Raw genomic sequence first — 6,000 nt, forward strand, 5'->3', positions numbered from 1 at the left:
CCTTTGCTCTCCCAGCAGTGACAGACCCTGCACACCGCCCTCTGCCAGCACCGTTACCTCAGTACTAGGCTTCCAGTGCACCTCAGTCCTGCCCTTCAGCACCCACTGCCCCCCCAGCAGTGACAGACCCTGCACACCGCCCTCTGCCAGCACCGTTACCTCAGTACTAGGCTTCCAGTGCACCTCAGTCCTGCCCTTCAGCATCCACCGCCCCCCCCAGCACTGACAGACCCTGCACACCGCCCTCTGCCGGCACCGTTACCTCAGTACTAGGCTTCCAGTGCACCTCAGTCCTGCCCTTCAGCACCCACTGCCCTCCCAGCAGTGACAGACCCTGCACACCACCCTCTGCCGGCACCGTTACCTCAGTACTAGGCTTCCAGTGCACCTCAGTCCTGCCCTTCAGCACCCACTGCCCTCCCAGTGCTGACAGACCCTGCACACCACCCTCTGCCGGCACCGTTACCTCAGTACTAGGCTTCCAGTGCACCTCAGTCCTGCCCTTCAGCACCCACTGCCCTCCCAGCAGTGACAGACCCTGCACACCACCCTCTGCCAGCACAGTTACCTCAGTACTAGGCTTCCAGTGCACCTCAGTCCTGCCCTTCAGCACCCACTGCCCTCCCAGCAGTGACAGACCCTGCACACCACCCTCTGCCAGCACCGTTACCTCAGTACTAGGCTTCCAGTGCACCTCAGTCCTGCCCTTCAGCACCCACTGCCCTCCCAGTGCTGACAGACCCTGCACACCACCCTCTGCCGGCACCGTTACCTCAGTACTAGGCTTCCAGTGCACCTCAGTCCTGCCCTTCAGCACCCACTGCCCCCCCAGCAGTGACAGACCCTGCACACCGCCCTCTGCCGGCACCGTTACCTCAGTACTAGGCTTCCAGTGCACCTCAGTCCTGCCCTTCAGCACCCCACTGCCCTCCCAGCAGTGACAGACCCTGCACACCACCCTCTGCCAGCACCGTTACCTCAGTACTAGGCTTCCAGTGCACCTCAGTCCTGCCCTTCAGCACCCACTGCCCTCCCAGTGCTGACAGACCCTGCACACCACCCTCTGCCAGCACCGTTACCTCAGTACTAGGCTTCCAGTGCACCTCAGTCCTGCCCTTCAGCACCCACTGCCCTCCCAGCAGTGACAGACCCTGCACACCACCCTCTGCCGGCACCGTTACCTCAGTACTAGGCTTCCAGTGCACCTCAGTCCTGCCCTTCAGCACCCACTGCCCTCCCAGCAGTGACAGACCCTGCACACCACCCTCTGCCAGCACCGTTACCTCAGTACTAGGCTTCCAGTGCACCTCAGTCCTGCCCTTCAGCACCCACTGCCCCCCCAGCAGTGACAGACCCTGCACACCACCCTCTGCCAGCACCGTTACCTCAGTACTAGGCTTCCAGTGCACCTCAGTCCTGCCCTTCAGCACCCACTGCCCTCCCAGCAGTGACAGACCCTGCACACCACCCTCTGCCAGCACCGTTACCTCAGTACTAGGCTTCCAGTGCACCTCAGTCCTGCCCTTCAGCACCCACTGCCCTCCCAGCAGTGACAGACCCTGCACACCACCCTCTGCCAGCACCGTTACCTCAGTACTAGGCTTCCAGTGCACCTCAGTCCTGCCCTTCAGCACCCACTGCCCTCCCAGTGCTGACAGACCCTGCACACCACCCTCTGCCGGCACCGTTACCTCAGTACTAGGCTTCCAGTGCACCTCAGTCCGGCCCTTCAGCACCCACTGCCCTCCCAGCAGTGACAGACCCTGCACACCACCCTCTGCCAGCACCGTTACCTCAGTACTAGGCTTCCAGTGCACCTCAGTCCTGCCCTTCAGCACCCACTGCCCTCCCAGCAGTGACAGACCCTGCACACCACCCTCTGCCAGCACCGTTACCTCAGTACTAGGCTTCCAGTGCACCTCAGTCCGGCCCTTCAGCACCCACTGCCCTCCCAGTGCTGACAGACCCTGCACACCACCCTCTGCCGGCACCGTTACCTCAGTACTAGGCTTCCAGTGCACCTCAGTCCTACCCTTCAGCACCCACTGCCCTCCCAGCACTGACAGACCCTGCACACCACCCTCTGCCGGCACCGTTACCTCAGTACTAGGCTTCCAGTGCACCTCAGTCCGGCCCTTCAGCACCCACTGCTCTCCCAGCACTGACAGACCCTGCACACCACCCTCTGCCGGCAGCGTTACCCTCAGTACTAGGCTTCCAGTGCACCTCAGTCCTACCCTTCAGCACCCACTGCCCCCCCCAGCACTGACAGACCCTGCACACCACCCTCTGCCGGCAGCGTTACCTCAGTACTAGGCTTCCAGTGCACCTCAGTCCTACCCTTCAGCACCCACTGCTCTCCCAGCACTGACAGACCCTGCACACCACCCTCTGCCGGCAGCGTTACCTCAGTACTAGGCTTCCAGTGCACCTCAGTCCTACCCTTCAGCACCCACTGCTCTCCCAGCACTGACAGACCCTGCACACCACCCTCTGCCGGCAGCGTTACCTCAGTACTAGGCTTCCAGTGCACCTCAGTCCTACCCTTCAGCACCCACTGCTCTCCCAGCACTGACAGACCCTGCACACCACCCTCTGCCGGCACCGTTACCTCAGTACTAGGCTTCCAGTGCACCTCAGTCCTACCCTTCAGCACCCACTGCCCCCCCCAGCACTGACAGACCCTGCACACCACCCTCTGCCGGCAGCGTTACCTCAGTACTAGGCTTCCAGTGCACCTCAGTCCTACCCTTCAGCACCCACTGCTCTCCCAGCACTGACAGACCCTGCACACCACCCTCTGCCGGCAGCGTTACCTCAGTACTAAGCTTCCAGTGCACCTCAGTCCGGCCCTTCAGCACCCACTGCCCTCCCAGCACTGACAGACCCTGCACACCACCCTCTGCCGGCAGCGTTACCTCAGTACTAGGCTTCCAGTGCACCTCAGTCCTACCCTTCAGCACCCACTGCTCTCCCAGCACTGACAGACCCTGCACACCACCCTCTGCCGGCACCGTTACCTCAGTACTAGGCTTCCAGTGCACCTCAGTCCTACCCTTCAGCACCCACTGCCCTCCCAGCACTGACAGACCCTGCACACCACCCTCTGCCGGCACCGTTACCTCAGTACTAGGCTTCCAGTGCACCTCAGTCCGGCCCTTCAGCACCCACTGCTCTCCCAGCACTGACAGACCCTGCACACCACCCTCTGCCGGCACCGTTACCTCAGTACTAGGCTTCCAGTGCACCTCAGTCCTACCCTTCAGCACCCACTGCCCTCCCAGCACTGACAGACCCTGCACACCACCCTCTGCCGGCACCGTTACCTCAGTACTAGGCTTCCAGTGCACCTCAGTCCTGCCCTTCAGCACCCACTGCTCTCCCAGCACTGACAGACCCTGCACACCACCCTCTGCCGGCACCGTTACCTCAGTACTAGGCTTCCAGTGCACCTCAGTCCGGCCCTTCAGCACCCACTGCCCTCCCAGCACTGACAGACCCTGCACACCACCCTCTGCCGGCAGCGTTACCTCAGTACTAGGCTTCCAGTGCACCTCAGTCCGGCCCTTCAGCACCCCACTGCCCTCCCAGCACTGACAGACCCTGCACACCACCCTCTGCCGGCACCGTTACCTCAGTACTAGGCTTCCAGTGCACCTCAGTCCTACCCTTCAGCACCCACTGCCCTCCCAGCACTGACAGACCCTGCACACCACCCTCTGCCGGCACCGTTACCTCAGTACTAGGCTTCCAGTGCACCTCAGTCCGGCCCTTCAGCACCCACTGCCCTCCCAGCACTGACAGACCCTGCACACCACCCTCTGCCGGCACCGTTACCTCAGTACTAGGCTTCCAGTGCACCTCAGTCCTGCCCTTCAGCACCCACTGCTCTCCCAGCACTGACAGACCCTGCACACCGCCCTCTGCCGGCAGCGTTACCTCAGTACTAGGCTTCCAGTGCACCTCAGTCCTACCCTTCAGCACCCACTGCTCTCCCAGCACTGACAGACCCTGCACACCACCCTCTGCCGGCACCGTTACCTCAGTACTAGGCTTCCAGTGCACCTCAGTCCTACCCTTCAGCACCCACTGCCCTCCCAGCACTGACAGACCCACGCACCACCCTCTGCCGGCACCGTTACCTCAGTACTAGGCTTCCAGTGCACCTCAGTCCTACCCTTCAGCACCCACTGCTCTCCCAGCAGTGACAGACCCTGCACACCACCCTCTGCCAGCACCGTTACCTCAGTACTAGGCCTCCACTACACCTCAGTCCTGCCCTTCAGCATCCACCGCCCTCCCAGCACTGACAGACCCACGCACCACCCTCTGCCGGCACCGTTACCTCAGTACTAGGCTTCCAGTGCACCTCAGTCCTACCCTTCAGCACCCACTGCTCTCCCAGCAGTGACAGACCCTGCACACCACCCTCTGCCGGCACCGTTACCTCAGTACTAGGCCTCCACTACACCTCAGTCCTGCCCTTCAGCACCCACCGCCCCCCCAGCACTGACAGACCCACGCACCACCCTCTGCCGGCACCGTTACCTCAGTACTAGGCTTCCAGTGCACCTCAGTCCTGCCCTTCAGCACCCATTGTTAGCCAATGCCGAGTCTCTTTCCATTCCCTCCTGTCTTTTCAGAAATTGGGTGGTTTGGGGGAGGAGGTAGTGGGTTTGTGCAGGCCGTTACTAAGCTCTCTACATCAGTGCTGCCTATTGCAAAGTCTTTATTACCTGAAAGCCCTTCCCTCTGGCAGCTGCTCACGCGCTCTTAATCAGACTATTCTCACAACCCCGACTAGTGGACAAGCAGGACATTAATTCATCCCCCTCGTCATCACCCTTTTATACTCAGAAGCTGTGAAATACGCTCGGTGCTATAATTCAGCAAGGTGATTTCTTTGGGGGAGTAAACACTGTAAGAGCTCGAACAAAATAATACTTCATTTACCCTCCGTTTGTACCACTGTATGAAACTGAAAATGTAATTTCATTCATTTTCTCATCCGGCTCTTTCCTATTGCATTTATTAGGAGCTGTCTTTAGAAATGGATCAGGAGCTCTGGAGCGCTTGCCTACTTTCAACCCTTCCCAATTATCTGTCTGGACAGAAGGGCTGTAAAAACTGCATCAGCTCTCCGCACCGGAAGAAGCCCACCCGGAGCAGAAAGGATGGGGTTGAAGCTTGCCCTGCCTGGACCGGTCCTGTATCTGGGCTGGCACAGTCGTACCCTGCCAGGACTTTCAGAGCCCTGAGGGAGATTTTCCAGGAATGTTGTTGGATTCTCCAGCACTGAACAAGCTGGAAACTCCTGCAAAATCCAGAGCTGCTGGACAAGAATTTTCACAACGGATAAAAAGCATGGCCTTTCATCGCTACACTTTACATATTAATCCTCCACTCAGTGTCGACAATAATGTTAGCCTCTGTGACTGAGGAGGCACGTACACGCTGCAGGCCAGTGAGACTCTCCAGAATTTAAAGCTACTTTTTAAAAATAGACACACAGAGTTGAGGCCCTCTTTTTTACCTGTTCACTCACAAGTTGCCTCTTCTTCTGCATTCTCACTTTGGAAGGACCACACTTGTAAGCTTCCACCATGACATTCATAGCACACAGCAGTATGCAAGAGGATTATAACCCGTGAATCTGAGGCAGACTAAGCATGTGCAACTGGAAGAGAGCAGGAAAACAAACCTGACGCTTCATGAGTGAAGCCTCAACAACCAGAGTAAAACCATCAGAGATAAAGCCCACGGAGAGGAGTAGACTGAAGGATCAACCTGTGAACTTCTAGTCCCACTGTTTAATAAAATGAGGTATTGGGTTTTTGTTTTTGTTTTATTACAATTCTAAACCTCTCTTAAGGCAATAAAGCTTGTGTAGAAGTAATCCAGTGGCCAAGGTGGCCAGTGGTAACCATAAAAAATGATTTGGCCACCAAATTTCAGCAGTAGATAGCAATGTTTATTTAAAATATTTCTATTCAGCTCTTG

Source organism: Rhinatrema bivittatum, chromosome 17 (genome assembly GCF_901001135.1).
Source record: "Rhinatrema bivittatum chromosome 17, aRhiBiv1.1, whole genome shotgun sequence".
In the NCBI taxonomy this organism is placed as follows: Eukaryota; Metazoa; Chordata; class Amphibia; order Gymnophiona; family Rhinatrematidae; genus Rhinatrema; species Rhinatrema bivittatum.